Raw genomic sequence first — 22,950 nt, forward strand, 5'->3', positions numbered from 1 at the left:
AAATCTGAGCTTAAAGATTCATGGTAAAATATGAGTTCCTTATGAAACATCTGATTTATTTTGGTCTGTTCATGTTTGAAACATAGCACATTACATTATTCTGTTCAAAGTATTTTGGCACTTTGACTCAGAACTAGAAGAGGCATATAAAGCTGGCCAATATGGGTTTTTTGTCTTTAAATATTTTGAACTTTGAAAAATCTTCTGTGCAACTTCAGTTTGAGTTCTGGGTGAAGGATCAGGTCAGAGCTTAGTGGATATGAACAAATTTGTGCGTCCCTATTAATAAGACTGAGAATGTTCCGATCCCTGATATTCCTGATGGCACTTTGCATAGGACAGAGTAAAGGAATTGGTGCAGTGCAGTATAGTCTGTGTATACTCTGGGCTGGAGCTTACTTTTCAGTCATTTCAGCTTTGTAGAGCTGGTGGATTTGGTGATTTCTATTTGATACCCAGAGACAGGAAAGCATTCCCAGGACCAAACTGAAGGGGCCTATAAACCACATTCTTTGCATTAAATTCACCCTTGGGCAGAAAGATTGTCCAATGTCTATGCACCTCTTAAGTCCCATTTAAACTAACTTTTGGGGCTGTACATTGACCACACCCTCCACACAGGAGTGTCATCTCATCCCTTGCGAAGTCCATAAGCAATGAAGAACTCACTGGGTAACTTCCTGCTACCCGAGGAAACTAACAGCAGCAAAGTGCTGCTCGAGAGCCTGGCAAAAAGTACCTCCTGCCACATTCACTTGTTAGCAGGTGAAATAAAATTAGGGTGACCAGATGTCCCATTTTTAAAGGAACAGTCCCATATTTAAGCCCTCCTGTAGGTGTCCCGACTTTTTCTTAAAGAAGGGCAAATTGTTCTGTATTTTCTATCTCCCCCACATCAGTACTGGTGGGTCCTGCTGCTGGCCAGATCACTGCTCACCAGCCACCCTCCCACCAGTGATGAGTGGGGGGTCCAGTGGCCAACTATGGCGGTGGGTGTGCAAGGCTGTTGGTGGGGCAAAGATGCAGTGCGCGGGGCCGGCCGCTCCCCCAGCTGGTCTGTCAGTGCAGCCCCCACTGCATGCTGGCTCTCGGCCAACAGGGCCCTTCCCCCTGTCCCATTTCCAGCCAGCACTGGCTGTGGGCTGTGAGCTGTGGTGGCTGGTGCGTACGGGCAGCTGCCAGGCAGTGGCCAGTTACCTGTCACCTCTGTTGCCCGCCCATCAGCCCTTTACGTGCTCCCCTCTCACTGTCCTCTCCCGAATTTGCCCCTTCACCTCCCCAGCCATGCGGCTCCTCCATATCCCCACTGGCGAGGCGAGTCCTGGTCCCAGAGCTGTTCGGAAAACCAGCCCTTGGTCAGAGCACTCAGCTCACCAGCAGACTGGCTGGCATGCTCCTGCTTTCCTGCACTGCCTCTGGATGGGCCGGCGCTCTGGGAAACCCTGAGACCCTCCGGCTCAGGGTGCTGGCCAGGAGGAGCCGAACCCTGCACGCCAAAGCCTTGGGGGGAGGAGGGGAGGAGAAGAGATGAGCTCTGTGAAGACACAGGCCAGGTCATCCCTTCCCCCCTCTCCCCTTGCGACTGGAAGCAGCTCCCATCCATTCCCTCCCACACAGTGCCAAAAGGCTACTGCTGCTCACATTCTGGTGTGAACCCTGGCAGAAATCAGGGGGGAGCATGTGACCCTGCATGTCCCTCCACACGTGTTGCCTCGGGAAGATGCAGCCCCAGGGCAGTCCCAGGGGCCCAGCCAGGCCTGGAGGGCGGAGAGCACCGGGCAGGGAAGGGAGGGTTGGTTTGGCTTGGCCCCCCATGTGAGAGAGGGGTACGGGAGTGTGTGTGTGTGTGTGTGTGTAACCTCTCCCCATGTGTGTGTGTGTGGGGGGGGGGGTAGAAATGTGTGTGCATCACCCCTCCCCGTGTGAACCCTAAAGCCTTAAAGATAAGAAGGTAGATAAAAAGTCTCCAACTACACAGTATTTCTTTTTAATGGGAGCTCAGTCAACTTGATGTTAATTTGAACGTTTGTACTGCATAGTTCTGATTGATTGCTGTTGAACTTGCTTGAATATGACTAATTTTCCCAGATGTCCCATATTAAGCACCCTAAATAAAATACAACCAATAGACAGGGCACATAATGTTCTAGTACACATCAACAACATCTTTCTGAATTTACATCATCATCACTCCAGCAAAACCACTCCATCACCTCCATTTTATATACAGATGGGGACATGCTCTTCTTTAAATATATCTTATTGCAAGACTCGATCTATAAAGCATCTGAAAGTAGGAGATGAAAGACTGTCTTTCAACTCTATGCTACATGGAAAAGAAAATTCTGAATTTAGTTTAATGCTTTTAAAATAATTCTCATTAACAAATAAAGATCTTTCCTAGCAAAGGTGTGATTAAAAAATTGAAAGTGGAATGGAAAAACAAAAAATCAAAAAGGTTTTGCATGTTAGAAAACAATCTCATATCATGAACTGCCCGTGAAGTTTCAGTAGAGAGACAAGGTGGGTGACCAGCTTCCATTGATGAAGGAAACAATTCCAGTTACACAGAGTTCTTCTTTGGGTCTGGGAAAGGTTACAGTAAAGGGCTGCTACTCTGAAACCAGTAAATAAAAGGTGGAACAAGTTATTTAGCATAAGTAGTTAACACATATTCTAAGAGACCATTCAAGGTGAAGTGGCCCATTAATGGTCCCTTAGAAAATGTGTTAACTACTTATGCTAATCAATTTGTTCCATCTTGTGTTTAGCTGTAACCTTTCCCAGACCTGAAGCAGAGCTCTGTGTAGCTCAAAAGCTTGTCTCTCTCACCAACAGAAGTTGGTCCAATAAAAGATTTTATCTCACCCATCTTGTCTTCCTAATGCAAAAATTGCAAAATGTTTAGTTTTGCATCTTTTCAATGGGAAAATTGTCCTTTGTGGAAATCATTTTGAAACATTTCATGAACCATGATGTTTCTGGTTTAGGAAATGTCAGGGATAGAAATGACAAAAACGTTGATGCAAAATTTTATGTATTTTCTTCACTTTCACATACAATCCCTACAATAAGTATCAAGAAAGTCCCTGATTCCCCTGTTTTAAAAAAAACATTCTGTCATTTCATCTGTTCAGTTCAAAGAAAAATACAAATAGCCATTTGGATTGCACCCAGTATACATTTTGCTGTTTAATGAAGGAGTGCAATATTATAACTGTTGGCTTGTTTGTATTTTCAGTTTATATGGACATGTTGATCTGACATTGCAAACTTGCTTATGTTGCCATTAAAAGAGAGAATGCCATAGAGAATTCCAGGTTACCATATGTCTGACGCACTATCATATGATGTGATGCCAAGTGTCAGAAGTCTAACATAAAAAAGGGCTTCTGTTGACATACACACTTGTTTTAAAAGCCCATGCTCATCGTTTTGGGTAAGCTCAGATACTAGGGTGAGAAGTAAAGTATAAGAACCTAAACAGAATACAAATTTCAAATGCTGAACATTCAGTCTGAGTAAACTTATATTTTTATAGGGTTGATGGTGTGTAAGAAGTCTATAAAAAGGAGGGTATTTCTTAATTCATCGGGAGCCAAATCATGAAGTCCTTTCCCAATATCTACTCATTCCTTACCCAAACATTATTGTGAATTTGCCTGAATAAGGACTGAGTAAGAACTTCAGCATCTGGATGCACAAACTGTAGAGATTTCTACACAACCCTGTACTAATTAAATAAAATTGGGCAAATGGTTCAGGCAGGAATCAGAATCTGTCCAAATCAACATTGTTTAAGGAGCTGAATGCTATGAATTGCTTTTCAGGATAGGCAATATGGCCTACTCTGTTTTTGCAGAAAGTTGTGTAAATCTATGGTACTATGTAGGTTTAATAACAAGTAATAATGACAGTTAGCCATAACGGATGTTTGCATTGTGTCACAAACATCATATATAGTACTATGGAGTTGAGACCCATCTGCTTCACTGTAGCTGTCCCAGGAAAATCCCATGTTCTAGAAGCCCATGTCTGGAGCATGAAAAATAGGAGAGGGACAACAATTTCCAAGCTGTACTCCAGAAGAGCTTGTCTTTGGGACACAGGCTGGAGTTGTGTCAATAAAACCATACAGACACTAACTGAATCTCAGCTCTCTGGGTTTACTCATCTACAGTAATAAGCTGCAACTTACTATGACTATATGCCACTAATACCCTGTCTAGGAATTGACACACCTGACCACACCCAAGGTCCATCTAGTCCAATATCCTGTCTCTGACAGTGGCCAGTACCAGAAGTTTTTGAGGAAGATGCAAGAACCCCACAGTCAGCAGATGTGGGATAATCTTCACCCCCACATTAGGCCTCATCCTGATCTCTAAGAATAAGAGATTGGCTTACGTTTTGAAGCCTGTTTGATATACCTTCCAAAATGTTGTTAGCATTCATTATTATAATGCTGCATATTCCTGATAACCAAATGAATGTCCCATCCCTTTCTGAATCTTGCTAAATTCTTGGCCTCAACAACATCCCGTGGCAATGAGTTCCACAGTCTAATTGTATGTTCTGAGAAAAAGTATTTCCTTTTTTCGTTTTTGAATCTGAACAATAATACTTTACATTTATATTTGTTAGGGCTGGTCCACACTAAGCCCCCAGTCCGAACTAAGATACGCAACTTCAGCTACGTGAATAATGTAGCTGAAGTCGAAGTATCTTAGTTCGAACTTAAAGATACTTACATGTGGTCCACATGTGGTCCACATGTGGCAGGCAGGCTCCCCCGTCGACTCCGCCTACTCCTCTCACAGAGCAGGATTACCGGCATCGACGGCGAGCACTTCCGGGATCGATTTATCGCGTCTAGACAAGACGCGATAAATCGATCCCAGAAGATCGATTGCTTGCCGCCGAACCAGAGGGTAAGTATAGACGTACCCTTAGATCCCAGTCCAAGACCCATTGGAATCAGTGGAGCTGGAGCGCATCATTGGGCCACTGCCCTGAGAGCCTTCCTGCTGCCATCCACCCATTCCATCTTTGAACCACACCCAGAGAACATCTTTACATGCTCATTCTTCATACCATCCACTTCCTTGCCCTTGTGTCCCACTCCAGCATCAAGTTGCGGAACTTACTGCCATCTGCAGAGGGCAGGGAGCCCTAGTGGGCCAGTCTGTATTCCACTCTGGTTCCATGGCGCACAGGGGATTTTAGTTGGCAGTTCCTCCACGGAGCCATGAGCATGGACATGTACCTGGCATGGTTCACAGAATCCCCAGACACCTGTTCCTTCTGCAGCAAGAGGAAAACTCTGGCACATGCCTATGTAGCATGTGTCAGGCTGCAGCCACTCTTCTGACTCCTCCAGAACCAATTACTGAGGATCTGGCTGCACTTTTCCCCTCACATGTTTGTCTTTGCACATCCCACCCATGTCCCCACAAGGTCAAGACGAGACCTCCTTGTCAACCTCCTCCTGGTGCTGGCCAAGGTGGCCATCCATCACACCAGGAGGAGGAAGATGGATGGGGGAGGGATACTCTGTGACTGTGGGGCTTATTTCCAGTTCCTGGTCAAATCACATCTCCATGAAGCGTTCCTGTGGGCAGTGTCCATTGACTCCTTAGCTGCCTTTGAGGAGCAGTGAGCGCTGTCGAGGGTTCTCTGCTTAGTGTCCCCTTCTGGTTCCTGGATTTTTAACCTTTGCTCTCACTCTCATTCATGTTTTATTATTTGTTGCCTCAATAATTCATTTGTGGTCTGAGTTCAGTGGTTCTTCCCCCTGGGGTGAGGGGGTGGGTATTTAGTTCTAAGTGAGCGTAGGTCCACTCATCCCAGTACCCGCAATAGGTAGATTGTCACCATTGATTTCAATAGGCATTTATGAGAGGTTTTTCAGAGGAGCCAATCCCCTGGTCTCGGTTTTCAAATAAAAAAATGAAACCATATCAAATTGACTATAAAAGGAGTAGATCTCCTAAGGAAAAGCGTTTTGTAGTTCCAAGGTGGATTCCCACCCAACAACCCACTCCATCCTCCATGCCACCATCCTACCAGGATAAACCTGGAGAAACATAATAATAATACCTTCTTGTTATACAGCACTTTTCATCAGTAGATCGCAAAGGGCTTTACAAAGAAGGCCAGTATCATTATTCCCATTTTATAGATGTGGACTCTTCACAGCTGAGTGTATTCTGAAGGTCACTAAACCTAGCCTCTGGCAAACTAATGAGGCAAGAGGTTGAATTACGAGGCCAAGGACCCCTCACCAAAAATGCCCTGCTACCTTTCCCATCCTCTTCAAAGTAGGGAGGTGTCTGTTAATGGGAACAGAATGGATGATTGTAAAGGCAGCACATGGGGAAAGATGCAGTTTCTCAAGTAGCTCATTTTGTTTTTCATAGGTTAAAACCAGCCCTTTGGACTTCACTCTGTAATCAGCTGTCTGGCAGCGCAGAACTCATGTGCTCCTGGCAAGAAAACTGAGCCATTGTGCTCTGCACTAGCTCTAGTTTCCAAATGGTTTGAAGGTTTAATTCCATGCAGAGCACGTTGCAGAAATCAAACCTCAAGGTGACAGATAATCATAGAGAGGTCCTTATCCAAGAGAAAAGGACACAACCTTCTTGCCAGTCACAGCTAACAAAGAGCTTGGCAGAGCAGAGGTAACAAAAACAGTCTCTGCATTTCATATATTGTGTGTTACTTGATAGAGGGCAACGCTCTTTTGAGTTTTGGTTTATTAGAGCAAATTAATCCATTTCAGGTTTCTCTTTATTCATCATAAAAACATAAAAGAAGGCACAAGTCCAATTTTTCCACATGTGCAGGTCACCTTTCATATGTATTATAGCTCATTTGAAGATTCATAAGACATATGTTTGCACATTGTGATTCCATTCGTAACATGTTTAGAATTATAATCCTTAGAAACAATAAGTATTCTATAAGTAGATGTTTTGAAATTTCAGCTACTTTGCTTATTTTTTAATATAGAAAAAAGCATGTAACCTGCATTAGGAAGTAATATAAAAGACTCAAAAGGCAGTAAATTGTTGACAGTTTTATAATTTTAAAATAGCCAAATGGGTGTTTATTTTTTTTTTAATGTACTCCTGACCTGAGAACTTGTGTGCCATATTTCAGCTAGCAGCACATTTTTAAGGCGAGGTTATAAACTCCCTATCTTCCAGGCATAGCTGTAATTATATTTGATCCCAGACTTGGATTTATTCTCTACCTCAACTTGCATCTGTAAAGAATGAGCAGGTTGGCTCTGTATTTCCACTTGTAGAGTGGCAATGGGGAATGCAGGTTAGGAGAAATCACTGCTTTCTTTAGAAGTGATGAACTAACTTTTCACAGTCTAAGGCCTTGGCTACACTCGCGGATTCACAGCGCTGCCGCGGCAGCACTGTGAAGCGCAAGTGTAGTTGCGCCGCCAGCGAGGGGAATAGCTTGCAGTGCTGCGAGTGAGCGTGCAGCGCTGCAGGCGCTGATTACACTGGCGCTTTACAGCGCTGCACTCGCTGCGCTTGGGGGGGGGGGTGTTTTTTCACACCCCTGAGCACAGCAAGTGCAGCGCTGTGAATTGCCAGTGTAGCCAAGGCCTTAAGCTCTGTAACAATTAAAAGCCTGAACACTGTCTACTTCTTTTTGACTGACAAACTGGATTTTACTACCTAGGCCTTTGTCACTCAGGACGTCAGTATGGAATGGCTTTGTTAAAGAAATCAGTTCCAGTGTCAAGGAACTTCAGCTGGGACAGATGAAAGATAATCTGAGATGGCAAGCAGCCAGGAAATTAAAGATACAAAAGTTCAAGGTGTACATGTTTCTCAAACTTTTTAAAGAGACTGGTAACCTTATAGTCTTTCTACTTTGGGACTTTAAGTTTGTTCCCTTAGCCACAATCAGGACCGGCTCTGGCTTTTTTGCCGCCCCAGGCAAAAAAGTCTCCCGCCGCCCCCCGCGGAGAGAGTGGCAGGGGAGAGCGCCAAGCCCAGCCGCGGGCCCACTCTCCCCGATTGGCCGGAGCGCCGGGGGGAGGTGGCGAGCCCGCCGCGGCTCCGCTCTCCCTGGCGGCCAGAGCACCAGGAGGAGGGGGGGAGAGCCCGGCCGAGGTTCTGCTCTCCCCGGCGGTGAGCCCGCCGCGGCCCCGCTCTCCCCGACCGGCCGGAGCACCGGGGGGGAGAGCGGCGAGCCCAGTCGCGGCCCCGCTCTCGGGCCGGAGCGCCGCGCCACCCCCCCTCCAGGTGTCACCCCAAGCAAATGCTTGGTGGGCTGGTGCCTGGAGCCAGCCCTGACCACAATTATATATGGAGATATACCTATCTCATAGAACTGGAAGAGACCTTGAAAGGTCATTGAGTCCAGCCCCCTGCCTTTGCTAGCAGAACTAACTACTGATTTTTGCCTTAGATCCCCAAATGGCTCTCTCAAGGATTGAACTCATAACTCTGGGTTTAGGAGGCCAATGCTTAAACCACTGAACTATCCCTTCTTGTATTAGAATCAAAGTCACTTATTGTTCTATTTGTGGGTGTGTGAAGGTAATACTCAAATCTTTTTTTTTTTTTTTCTTTTTGCAGACATACTTATAATTTCTTGGTGATTTCTTATCTTCTTTTAGTACAAAGCACCACTCCAATATTAAATATTTGAAAAAAATAGCCTCTAAAGTTCTCTTTGGGCTATTTTTTGTTGAAACTTTCTATAAGTTGTGCTGCTAGTTAATTATTTGCACTGGAATGAATATGCATGTTTGTGCTTCTCTTGTTAATGTTTTATACATAAAATGATGGGCCTGATTCTCTTTCCCTGAATGCTGTGCAGCCATCTATACCAGTGCAAAGTGACTGCAAAATACTGCCACATCAGAATAAAAAAATTTCATCATGTCACTATGGGCTAGAGTCACAAAGGGATTTAGGCAATGTGACACTGATCATGGCAACCCCTAACTTTTCAGTGCTTAGGAAAACACTGAAACAACACTGCAATTCACAAATGTTAAGCATCTAGGATCCCTATCCAATGCTTGGAGAGAGACTGGCCAGCATGTTAAGTGGGGAGCTGCCTAAGCTAGCCAATGGGAGATGCTGATGAGAGGGATGTATGCTAAGGCCCGCTCCCTCACAGTGATAGGCACCTAAGTCCAGGCTGCAGGGAGGTGCCTAGCTCTGCTAGTGATCCATGAATGGGAATGTCTCTTCTGGAGGCAGGCGGCTTAGTCACCTAAGGCATTTCTTGTGAGAATGAGTTAAGCAGCTGCCTCATTCCACACAAAATGGCTGCAGGAGGAGGTGCCACCACCTGTTTTATAGCTTTTAGCCAAGAGGTTAGAGCACTTGCCTGAGATGTAAGTAGGGTGACCAGATGTTCCGATTTTATAGGGACAATCCCGATTTTTGAGTCTTTTTCTTATGTAGGCTCCTATTACCCCCCCCACACACACACACACACACATGGTTTTTCACATTTGCTGTCTGGTCACCCTAGATGTAAGAGACCCAGGTTCAGTTCCCCCTGTGAGCCAGATGGAAAGAAAGGATTTGATCGGGGTGTCCTAGGAACATATGCTAACCACTGAGTTATGGGATGTTCTGATATGGGGGCTGCCTCAGTTTCTCCTTCTCACGTAAATTGTTCCATTGTGGATCAATAATGAAAGAGTAATTGGAGCACTGGGGCTGGGCACCAGGATCTCCCACCTTTGAGGAATGTTCCTTAACCAGCAGGCTACAAAGTCATTTGCTCACTCTTGTTCTCTTTTTTTCTCTAACCCAATGACTCTTTAATTATTTACCTCCAAATAATGGCTTGTAGTAGCTGACCACAGACAGAGAGATGCTAGAATAACAATTGGGGAACGAGGTGCCCTATTCCCATTTCAAATGATTTCTCCCTGCCCCAGTGTGAATATTTCATGTCCTAGCCACTGGTCCACTATTTCTATGACTTAGTGGGGCTTTGGGGACTGGCTGGAGAGACTGGCATCAGGGCTTCTAAACAATTTAAAAAAAATAATTTCTGTTCAAGCCACTAATGTCACCAAAAATGTCTGGAGGCTCAGAAGGCTCCTCAAGGGTCAGAAACCCCAGAAGTAATTTTTGTAATGATTTCTTTTTGGGGTGGGGAACACAGCCACTTTTTTTTTAATCACTAGCTAGGAAGAGCTTGTAATGTTTGGATTATTCATGTTCAATTCAAAACTGCCTTGAAATCTAAAAAGGAATGCAAATATTATCCTCTCCACAGCGTCCTAGAAAACACCGCCTTTATTATGCTCAGCAGAATTTATATGTATTCATCTCTTTTAATATGATTTAACCCACAATTTTCAAAAATTTATCCAGATGTGGAACTCACTCTCTATGTGCCGCCTTAGTGCACAGTACATTCAAAGGTCTATACAAGGCTAAACAGGCATTGCTATGCACACATTCCAGTTATTGCTTATGGGTGAAATTTACCTCCATACCAAAGGGCAGAACAAAGCTTTTACACCACGTAAGCTCTATTTTGGGGATGTAAGTGGGACTTAAGTCATGCATGGTTGACTTGTGCTGGCCTTTTGCATATGGAGGATATTTACCCTGTGTTAATAAGCAATACGTACTATTCATGGGGGGAGAGGGGTAAATCATCTACATTCATGATGTGATATGAATGTATGCTACATGATAGATGCCACATGCATGGTAGGTGGGATGAAACGGTCCAAAGGGTTAGATAGTTTGTATTGAGTGTGCTGTATGAATATATCTCAAATATACTTCAAACTCACAAAAGCAATGGAAAATTTACTACCTACACACACATTATTAATGCACACAGTGAACCTTGCTGCTCATCTCTGGGTTACACCAGTAATATAAAATCCCATCAAGTTATTATTACACAATCTTTCCTGCAAAAATGATACTTTACTGTGGTAATCATTTTCCTCCAGGAGACTGCACTCGAAGCTTTCATCTCCATTACTTGTGATTTATAAAGTAGGCTTTGCACACACACCAAAAGCTTTCCCGTGACCTGCTGCAACACAATTAATGGAAGCTGTAATAAGCATGGATGGGTGAATTCAACCTCTCTAGTTATGAACTTACTCAAACAATGTATATTTCAAAGTTTGACATGAACTAAAGTACTGTTGGGTTCCTGCTTTGCTCAGGAAAAAAAGAGTGGGAGCTGGGAAGGGTAGGGAGAAAAAATAGGGTGAAAATGAAGTAGAAGAAGAGGTGCAGTGTAAAATAAAAACAGTTAGAGGGAGTCTAACTGTGATACTCTTAGCCCCCCCCCCCACCTCGCCATATAAATACACTTTAAACAGGACACTCATTTGGGCACAAGCTTCCCTTTAGCTAGAAAAACACATTGGCATTGTTTCTAAAACCTGATCACCCTATGGAACATAATGGGCTTAAAATAGTGGGAAAAGTCTTGTCAACCTCAAACTTAGACTTTGATTCTGTCATGAGAAACACGTGAACAGGCTCGTGTTTCGAACAGGCAAATGCAGAGCCCCATTGAAATCAATGGGATTCTGCACTGGTGCAGGGGTCTGCCTGTGTGGTTCTTACTGAAGCATCAGGGCCTAATTTGGAGGGGGGGAAATATATTTTGTGAGAGTTATTAACCTAAGACACCCTTAATGATAAGGTCTGCTGTTAGCTCGGTGCTCTGTATTCATGAAGCTTTCATGACAAAGTCAAATTGAATGGAATGCAATAAAAGTTCTGCTAGACCTGGTGTTCTGCATTTCCTGCTCTGTTCTTCCATCAGGTAATATTGCCCTTCCTCATTATCACCTAGAAAGAAATCCGTGTGGCGAGAGAGAAGTTTATGTGCAGTAACTGCTTATAACAAAGCTAACTATGCTAAAGAGGAAGTATCACTTAAAGCAGCCCACTCATTTTAAGGCCTGTCATGTTCATTGTTTAACCTCTGTAAAACCAACAGATTTTGTTTGAAGCTTACTGAATCACCTCCAGCTTTGCAATAGTTCCATTGCTATGCTAACAATTCACGTGCCGCCAGGCTTACACTCTCTTATAAGGGGCATCCCCCGTTCTTCAGTATTATATTTTAAGATACAATTTGGAATTAGGTACCAGGAAGAAGTCTGTGATTGCCTTTAATTAAACCCTCCTTTGGGAGTGGGCTCCATGTAGGACGATTCTGTAGGCATTCATGAGGGTGACATTGTTAGTTATGGAAATGAAAGAGCGCCATTTTTTCTTTACTTTCTTGTAGCCTCTTTTGCATTTTGGGTATTTTATTAACTTTATTTGTGGGCTTCCCCCGTTGAAATTGATAGACAGAGGCCTGAGTAGGGAAGGCTTAGTGATGGATCTTACTGAATAAGTAAGCAATATGTTTTGCAGAGCTGCAGCTCAAGGCCAAGGTGGCTTAGAGGCATAAAGGCCTAGTTTTCTTGTTTAACTGGGGTGCTGGATTTCAACAGTTAAGGCAGGATGGTGACAGCTAAATGGATAGACCTTTATTATTGCCATGAGTAGTAGCAGTGTGCACCTGATCCAATGGCATTAGTGAGAAGGGCTCTTAACCCCTGCAGTTGTGGGGTTTTATTTTGTGCGTCTGTGTGTGTGTGTGTGTGTGTGTGTGTGTGTCTTACACTGCTACTAACACGTGAACTGAATATCTGAGTGTAAGCGATTGCATATTTCAAATCATCACACGTTACGCCTCTCAGTACTAAGAAATGACTCCGATGGAAAAATAACAGCAGTTACATTTTCCATGACATGTATTGTTCCAGCTGTATAAAGATACACTGTATATGAGTATATGTATATAGAATGTTACAGGCTTGACCACTTGTATGCTGTTTAGAATACGCAAAAGACAATACATATTCTCCTTTACATGATGTTCATTGCGTCCTTTGCATCAGTTGAATATATACTGTATTCAATTACAGTAAGTTTCTGTGTGTGTACAGAAAACTATTGCAAAAGGAAACAATGTACATAACTGAAAGGGGAATAGAAATGGTTGTTACACTGAGTATTTTAAATAGAATACAAATATATATATATGCGTGTGTGTGTGTACTGTAATGCATATATATGCCCTTCTTTTTATGAAACATATTTACCCATATGCACAGTTAATGTATTTATTATAAATATGTGTACAGTAAGAGAGTACTAATTTAATAATTGCAGCTCATTAAAGGGTTAGAAATTGCTCCAACTAAGACTTTATCTCAATGAACACACTTGTTCTTTTACCCTGAAAAGATAAGCTCTTTTCTGGGTCATAAGTTGTATCTCTTTTCCAAGAACAGCACCTCCTGCATATCACATGATTATGGTTTGGTATCCAAATTCAACATTTTAAAGAAAGAGAGAGAAAGAGAGAGAGAGATCAAGAAGGAAGGAAATTTACCAGCAAATGAAGTAGTTACTGTCTAAATGTTTTCAGCGTTTTGATAAACTAGTTTGTTGCGTGCCAAGGCACATTGCTGAATAGGTGTCAAAAGTCCACTCAGAGTCAATCTAAAAATAACCTCAAAGTACATTCTGTGCCATCTTTTTGTTGATTTTAGCAGTTCAATATGTTTCAAAACCTGAGCTGAATTTTCATTACATATGGTTGGTAGGATCTCAGACTGTCCGTGGAGAAGGCCAGAGCTCCAATTTTCTGACCTGAATTGTTTTCAACAATGCTGCCATTGCAAGCAGGGTGGAAGGTGCAGCTGCCAGACTCCTAATGTGCAAATGATGAAGAATGTAGCAAATATGTTTGGATTGTAATAAATATACACACAATACAAGGAAAGAAAGAGCATTGAAATTAGGTATGAGGAAATGGTTAGGTGTGTGGTGATTGCCAAAAGATTACCCACTCGGTCTTTCCTACCTTTCTACAGGAGCAACTTAAACAAATCATGAGTCCAGTTCCCTGTAGTGCTGCAGTCCTTTCATGCTGTTCTGGAGGCATAAAGGGGCCACAAAGGAGGAAGGAAGCTCTCAGGGGACACCCCTTCAGATACAGAGCTAACAGAACAGTTCTAGACAGATCCCTCCTTGCATGCCCTCTGGTGTAAGGAGGGGTGTGTGTGTGTGTGTGTGTGTGTGTGTGTGTGTGTGTATTATGGCAGGGAGGGAGTATGGGATTCTCAGCCATTCAAGGTGGCAATGCATACATTTGCACCTCACTGAGATTGCCCTCACTTCCACTGGTAGGAAGGCAGTCCCTGGCAGACCTAGAATAGGGTGACCAGATGTCCCGATTTTATAGGGACAGTCCCGATTTTGGGGTCTTTTTCTTATATAAGCTCCTATTACCTCCCACCCCCTGTCCCGATTTTTCACATTTGCTGTCTGGTCACCCTAACCTAGAATAAAAGTGGTGTAAAAGCTAAGCATGTGAACAAAGCAACTGTCAGTCAGGGCTCATGGGTGTATGTAGACATATGGGATTTACCCAGCTGTGTACAATGTTTAATATTCTGGAGGCAACATTTTTTGTGATGACTGGCAGACTATCTTTGTTTTTCTCCTCAGTTTTTTCTTAAGCCTTTGCTAGTTCTCTCAGCCTAACAGCACCTTAAAAAGGTGGAGTGTCAGAGATCTATCAAGAATAGCAGTATTGTGTAAAACCATGGGCTGAACAGCCAGTGGAAAAGGATCAGCTGGCATCTGTCCAGCCTGTCCTTCATTATTTTTGCCAGCACATTCTGAAGTAATGAGAAGTGAGAACAGAAGCATGAAAACTGTCCATAGGATTGAGAATTGCTTTCCTGCCTCTTGCACTAAAATGCACTGTGTTCCTCTGATATAGTTTCATGTATGTTTGTTATGACTGGAAACTTGTCTTTCCTAAATGATTGCATACATGGCCCCAATGTTTTAAGTCCCACTGATGAACAACCAGGCTGTCTGCAGACAGAAGAAATAAATGTTTTTAAAGCAGAAAAGGTCTTTTCAAAGCCTGCTGACAGCAAACTTTCAATATATATCCATAAAGCATCTCAATCCTTGTGGGTGAGCAGAATATAAATAACTTTTTCAGTACAATGTCATGGTCATATCATATAAGGAACCAGTTGACTCAGAATGGGCTTATTGTGGCTAAGTACACCATTGATTCATCCAAATATTATCCTCCTTATGTATATTTATTTCTAAATGGAAAAAGGTGGTATTCAGAATCTAATGAAAGTGTCCTGATCTCTATTTTATGGCATCTCTGTGCCCAGAACATATTGTTTCTGTTTTAAATAAGGGCAATAAAACCAGGAAAATCCCATTGCGCTAGCTAGGTACAAAGGTCTTGGTTGTAAAACATGAATATCTCCATGAAAAGCAGGCACTATTCCAATTGGATATACAGTAAAATTCCATATTCTATTAGGACAGAACATTATACTTTAGGGATATCGGCGAGGTAACTCGGGCTGCAAACTTACTCTCCTCTCCTCCCTCATTACAGAGTTTTACCTTAACCAAAATGTACCCAACCCTCACGCACTTAAACATTGCAAAGGCTAAGTTTTGGAACATAATGAGGGGGCAAAATGAGAAAAAAATTCCCTTTCAGGAAGCTTTGAAAGGATGCTGAATGACGTTTTTTCAGCATAAATGTATCGTTTAGATCAGTTTTAGTACAGGTGTCATTTAGATCAGTTTTCTAGTTCAGCGTGTCTGATAGGGCATGGTCCAAAGCCCATGGAAATGAGTGGAAAGATTCCCATTGACATCAGTGAGCTCTGGATCAGGACAATTAAGAATACTTTAAAAGTAATATCAGGGACCGAATCAATGTGAAGTCAACTGGAAATGGACACTCCTCCACCAAGAAGATAATCGCTTGAGTGAGGAAGGATTTAAAAATAAAGATAGAAAATATCCATGCCCTCCATTTGTTTGCTACTCCCACTTGTTGTGTCTTGTCTTGAATTCAATTGGGCAGCGACTTGTTTCTTGCTGAGTTTGCAGAGTGTCTAGCACAATGGTGCCTCCAACCATGATTGGGGCCTTTGCCTACTACTATGATACAAACAAAAGGTCATTTTAAATGATTTTATGGAGCCATATCATTGAGACCTCTGTTAAATTGTGTTTATTATAGTGGTCCATACAGTACAATGTTGATCTTTTGGTTAAGCATTGGATTAGGACTCAGGAAATCTGCATTCAGTCCATGGACCAGGTACAGACTCTTCCTTTCTGACCTTCAGCAAATCTCTGTGTGCCTCAATTCACCAGCTGCAGAAGCTGAATAATAATATTTACCTTCTCCCACCCTTTGTCTGTTTTGTCTATTTAGATTGTAAGCTCTTCAGGGCAGCAACTGTCTCTGTTTTTGTTTATACACAGAAGCTAGCATAACGAGGCTCTGATCTCAGCTGGGTTCTTTAGATGCTACTATAGAACAAATAATAATAATAAAACATATTTCTCGACTACCAATGCTTTTACGGCTACCCCTCTAATGCTTTTATAAACATTCCTAATTTGAGCTCACAATGTCTCTCTTCCCCTCCTTTCCCCTCTACGTTTATCTCTCATAAACACTGCCCCTTTCTGCCAAATGTGCTTGGGCCTTTCTTGGAAACCTCTCTTCCTCTGCTGTGGTGTTCGCTTTCTTTATACAGAGAATTGAGAAGCATGCAATTAGTGAAAAGCAAGACAGACCTTGTCAGCTGACATTAGCTTTAGAATGCTGAACAGTCTCCTGATCAAGACTGAGACCATCATTTACTGTTAAATGATTACCGGAAAAAAACCCAACAGGATGACTTCCCAGGTCCTTTCTCTCTCTCTCTTTCTCTCTGTAAATAAAATTAATGGTTGTAACAGTGTATAAAATCTGTCTCAATGGATAGTCTCCTTTTCCATAACCTTCACAATATTTGTTTAAATTCTGGCTATGAGGGAATAAGGCGCTAGGGGCCTCAAGGACTGCACAAAGAAACTTAACTCTCTCTTAGAGGGAGAGCACCTTCCTAAGAGGATCACAGTGTCTTTTGGTGCAATGTTCTGTTGGCAAAATCCCAGAGGGGGGGCTACATAATGCTATGCCACCTCCCACCTAGTCTTTCTACCATAATGCATGGGTGCATGAGACAGCATTCCTTTCCCCACAACAATATGAATAGGACAGACTAGAACTGAAATTATATTAAGCACAAATATTCTAAACATTTAGTGATTGTAAATGGTCTGTAGAATGCAATAGAGAGGAGTTACACCATTCTCTGGGAACACAGCGATATTGTGCCTTAGGCTCCAGAGTTTCTCTGTGCTCCCAAACAGTCAAGGAACATAGGAATTGTCAGACTGGATCAGACCCAAGGTTGATCTAGCTCAGTATCCTGTCTCTGACAGTGGCTACAATCAGTGTTTCAGAGGAAGGTGTAAGAATCCCACAGTAGTCAGATGGGGGATAAAACTCCCTCACATTAGGTCTCATGCTCATCTCTTAGAGATAGGCCTAAACCCTGAAACATAAGGTTAAAGGGGTTCTCCACCTTTTTCTTTCTGCGCCCCCCCCCCAATATTTTTATTGTAATTAATTATGATAATTCTGGATATTCTTGATATCCACATACATATCCAATCCCTTCTGATTCTTACTAAGTTCTTGGCCTGAGTGATTTCCTGTCGCAATGAGTTCCACAGTCCAATTATGCATTATATGAAAAAAGTATTTCCTTTTGTCAGTTTTGAATTTGCTACCTTTTAATTTCATTGGATGTCCTCTTTTTCTTGTGTTATGAGACAGGGAGAACAGATGTTCCTATTCTATCTTCTCTTTACCATTCATTATTTTACATACCTTATTCATCTCCTTTCTAAGGTAAGCCATCGCAATCTTTCCAATCTCTCTTCATCTGAGAGTTTTTTTCATACCCTTGGCCATTCTGGTCATCCTTCTCCAAACCTCTTCCAGCTCTGCAATATTCTTTTAGAAACACAGCCATTTTACAAACAGGTTGACCAGTATGGCACACAGTATTCCAGGTCAGGCTGCACCATTGATTTATAAAAACGTATGATCAGATTCTCCATATTATTTTCCATCCCATTCCTTTTTCATCCTAACATCTTAGCTTTTTTTTTTTTTTTTTAACCACAGCAGCACACTGAGCTGGTTTTATTGAGCTGCTTACAATGAGCCCAGGTCCCTTTCTTGAGTTGTAGAGGGGCATGCTACATCCTTCAGGAGGTGCAGCATGCACTTCCTGCTGTGACCAGCTAGCTTCATTGGCAGGTGCTGGGTGTGGGACGCGTGCCAGGGATAGGTCTCCTCACACACTATGTCCCCCAATGACACGCCAAGCAAGAACAAGAGTCCAGGTGAGCGTTCCTCCCAGAAGGCAAATGAAGCATGTAATTGGAAATGTTTGCATGTAGCTCACACCTTCCTGGTTCTGTGATCACTAGATGTTCTTTTGCTAACACAGGCTATACTGACAAGGTCTTGGCACGGGCAGCAAAAGCCAAATAAGAGAATTAAAGAAAAGAGACAGAACACAGTTACATAACACAACTCAAACCAATCTTGTACATAAAAGCCTCTCCTAAGATACCAGCTGTCTACAGACAAAGTTCACCAGATAATATTTCACACAGCCTTCAGAAAGGATTTTTCCACCCGATTACTTATCAGCTAGTTCTGAAAGTGAACTTAGTGCTAGTGAAAGATGCCAAATCAACAGCTGTGGGGACTGAAGTCCTCTCTTCACAGACCAGGTACACAGTATGGGCTAGTCGACTTCTTCACCACATGGTTCAGCCCAGAGGGAGCATTCCAGCAGGAGGGAGTTCATTCTCTTTCGAGCTGACAGCTATATGGCCCTCATTACCATAATATCTGGCTGACTCACAATCATTGATGGAATTTATCTTTACAGCAGTCCTCTGAGATAGGGAAATGCTATTTTCATTTTATAGACCGGTGACTGAGATGGAGGATAATGAAATTATTTGCTCAATGTCACAGAGGAAGTCTAAGCCAGGAGGTGAACTCCAGTCATCCAAGTCCCAATCTGATGCCATCTCCACTAGACCATCTTTCTTCTATTGGGTTGTCTGCTGAGACTGGCAAATAATGCAAAGTATGAGAATGTTTTGGTGTTAAAGTTTTTTTAATGTGGACATCTGTTAGCTAGCGAAGAGTGGAGACCACCATCTCAGTGCCTATAACTCACCGGATACTAAGGCCTTTTCATCACTGCTGATCAAGGCTGCACTCATTCAAATTTCTGAAAGGCTCCTTATCCCTTTGGCCACTCAGTCCCCCAGCCACTGCTCTTATTTTCTTTTAATTCTTTCCAGGTTTGTTTCCTCCACCAGCCAATAACACAGCAGAATCCATTTCAGTGAACATAATTACAATAGTAAAACGCTGCATATAGAGGAGTGGAGGGAAAATCCCCAAATACTCAGATCACTTCAGTGGCTTGTCAATCCTCTGCTCTGAGCAGCTTTTGTGGTGAAGATGCCAGTGGCCACCTATAAGCCCCCTTTTGCCCACACATACTCTGATGCACACTGTCTGCCGTTCAGCTGATCTACCTGCGACTGCTCTCAGCCCCACTCTTTGCCCTGCACTTTCGTCACAGGGCAAAGGAGCCAGCAACAGTAATGAGGGCTGCCAAGCATGCACAAGCTGTGCCAATAGGGCACAGATGAAAGTGCAGCAGCAGGTCATGCTGATCTGTGAGGGTGTGTCAAATATCTATGAGTCTGGGCAGCACTTTGGCGATTAAAGAGCAGCCCAAGCATTTCATATGTACATTAGATCTGGGAATGTTTCATGTGTGCCACATACTCACAGGATTCAGGACAGCATGGTTTTATCCTTATGCACATCTTTTTTTAATAGTACTTCATGTGTATGTGAACATCTCCTGCCTCCCTCAGGAAATACTGCCAGATGCCAGGTTCACAATCCCAGCATCACTGACTGCCAGAATTTACATTACCTGCTTCTCTTGGTGGCAGGTGTAATCAATAAGGATGATTGTATCAGCCAACCTTATTCCTTATATGACCATGGTGTGCTGCACCATGCTGCTGGCTATGCCACTAGTTAGGCACTTGTCTGCTTTTAGATGGCACAGTTGCCTGTAAGTTACAGTGTTTGAGCGCAGTCAAGCTCTGCCTTTTTTCCCCTTTGCATCCCGTAGAACAGCGAGGCACCAAACGTGCAGTTCTTCTGTCTGTCTCTCTCACACACTCACAAACCTACATACTTTGCTTCTTCTTAATTTATGTTTTTTTGGTTATACTGGTGAGCAAGTGGGAAAAAAGCCTCTTTTCTCTATATAAACAGTTGCCAGGATCACTCCACATTGCACAGGAATGAATAGGAGTTGGACCCTGCTAATCAGCCAGCCAGATCTCTATGTCCTCAAGGGATGGGGTTCTCCACCTTTTTCTTTCTGCGCCCCCCTCCACCAACATGCCATAAAAATTCCACGGCCCCCTGTGCCACAACAACAGTTTTTCAGTGGGTGAAAAGCCAGGGCCGGCATTAAGGGGGGGGCAATCAGAGCAATTGCCCAGGGCCCCATGCCTCAGGGAGCCCTGCTAAGCTAAGCTGCTCGGGCTTTGGCTTCATCCCCGGGCAGCGGGCTCAAGATTTGGCTTTCTGCCCTGGGCCCCAGTGAGTCTAATGCTGGCCCTGCTCTTTCATTTATTTTGGTGGATGCCCTGAAACCTGCTCGCAGCCCCCCCAGTGGGCCCCAGGCTCCTGGTTGAGAACCCCTGCTCAAGGGGATGTGGTCTGGGATGTATTCACTGCTTAGTATGTATGTTTCCATCAGTTCAAACCCTAGATTGAAGATGGTCTAAGCTTTCTCAAAGAAGTAGCAAAGTATTTCCCACCTTTGTGCTTTGGCTTTCCCCTATGAATCCCCTTTCGGCAGAAGACACACTGGACTGCCACACTAAAGCTAACCTGTCCAGAGCAGAATTTTACCCTAATAACTGATCACTATAAAATACAATTGCCTGGTATTTAGCAGTAATATGGGTAAATTGCTAAGGTAAAGTTACATAAATCATATCTAAATTTGGCAGCAGTAATCAGGTTTTTCTCTGATGTCTACAGTCTGCAACTGTGAAATGTATTACTAACCAAAGCTTCTTGCGGGATGAGTCCCAACTGGATTTCTGTGTTCTATTTGAAGCTTTTTGCAAGCCTGCCTGTCCCAAGATGCTCTCATTTATTACCACTGACAGTTCTTCAGAGCCAGCCTTCATTATAAGAGGATGCCTGTGTGATGCTTTTGTGGGTTTTTCACATTATATGTAATCCTTGCATACACTTTCCCTATTGCTCACTCCAGGAGGAGAAGGAGAGGAAATTACTTTCTGCCAGACACCCTACCCCTCTGGCAGATGGGACCAGATGGAGGAAAATTATAGCCTAATTCTTCCTCCTTCCCATTTCTGGGAGTTTGGGGTCTTGTACTTGCATCAGGCCCTAAAAATATTAAAGCTGTCTGCCTGGTTGTCTAGAATTAACACAGCATTCAGTATTGAGGCTGTCAGTCTCTTTTTATGACATGCTTATATTCCAGTTTAACAGGCTGAAACTGCATGTTGGATTTTCCTCCAGTCCCCTAGAACATATAACAGCCTACTACTGCTGCCAGCTAATGGAGTTAATCAAGTGGTCTGTGTTCTGAAGCTAAAGGTCATGGCTTGTTACCCTGCTCATGAGCTACAGTGGACATCATCATTATACCAGCAGTGAAGAGCCTCCGCTCACAGTGACTTTTCTAATTTGTGTCTATTTATTTTAGATTCTGCTCAGGAGCAATATATATCTCATTGTTGTGAGTGTCCCAGCAGGGGACAGCCATCATTCAATCCCTGTTTCAGCATAAGCCAATAAAATACAAACAATTAATGACATAATTGTCATTCTAAGAAACAGCACACACCAACAATGAACCATCACAATGTGAGTTCATTTTATTTTATGGCCAGCTGAGTAGCCATGCATTGCACACCATCTCATTAATTGCCAATGCAATCAGCAAAAAACATCCTTTTGAAAAAGAAAGCAAACACCACTTCATTATTTACAGCAAAGTATAATGTACGTAACTTGATAGAAATTAAGTTCTAAACAGTTTTCTAATGTCAATGCTATTTCGTAAGTATTTCATTAATACACAGGGCCATAAACTCTGAGGCTGTACTGGTAATAGGGACAAATGTTAATTGTGTCCCATGGAATAGTATATCTGTTCTTATGTGTACAACATGTTAATAACTATGCACTTATTACATTTGTCTCTTTTCTGCTGATGGAGAATAGTGAATCAGACTTTAAGTGTTCATTGGCTCTGTGAAGCAGTGGGTCTTTATCCAGTGCTACATCAATTAAAAACTAACAAATTCTTCATGGTCATTTTAGAAGAAGATTAACAGTAGAAGTTTGTGAACAGTACCAAAATAGAGCTCTCTTAAAGTAGGAAAACATAGGACCAAATTCAAATAGTATAATTCCATTGAAATCCACAGAATATACAAGGGATGAATTTGGCCTGTATGTGTATGTGTGTCTCAGAGTGGAATGGGAATCTGATGCGCTCCAGGTGGGATGGATGGCAGATTGCAATGCCTGATGGGTAGAGGACACAAAGCACCTAGCATTTTTAATGTCACATGCCCTCTTATACTTTACTTGCTATCTTATTTACCTGCCCTTTTTAGATTCCATCTTGGACTCAATGAACACCACAAGACTAACAAGACTTTGCAGATTTGTAGACCTTGATTTACCGCAGAACAATACAGAGCCTCAGAGGAAAAGTTATAGTTGCATACTTCATCATTCTACTTAAGGTAAGGCTATTTTATTCAAAATGCAGGGAAATATGGTCAAGAAAAGCCACAAAATGTTAACAAAGAGGAAGGAGAAGGGCAGCACTTGTCA

The 22,950-nt window shown here is 42.8% G+C and overlaps 1 long non-coding RNA gene across 1 annotated transcript in view; it reads left to right on the forward strand.

Annotated features, from left to right (window-relative positions):
- LOC135982359 (uncharacterized) overlaps positions 1-22,950 on the forward strand; it is a 134,937-nt gene that overhangs the window by 18,536 nt on the left and 93,451 nt on the right. Inside the window, exon 2 of the long non-coding RNA XR_010599671.1 lies at positions 22,728-22,859. This is a non-coding gene — a long non-coding RNA (uncharacterized LOC135982359). The remainder of the gene's footprint in view (positions 1-22,727; positions 22,860-22,950) is intronic.

Source organism: Chrysemys picta, chromosome 3, assembly GCF_011386835.1.
Source record: "Chrysemys picta bellii isolate R12L10 chromosome 3, ASM1138683v2, whole genome shotgun sequence".
In the NCBI taxonomy this organism is placed as follows: Eukaryota; Metazoa; Chordata; order Testudines; family Emydidae; genus Chrysemys; species Chrysemys picta.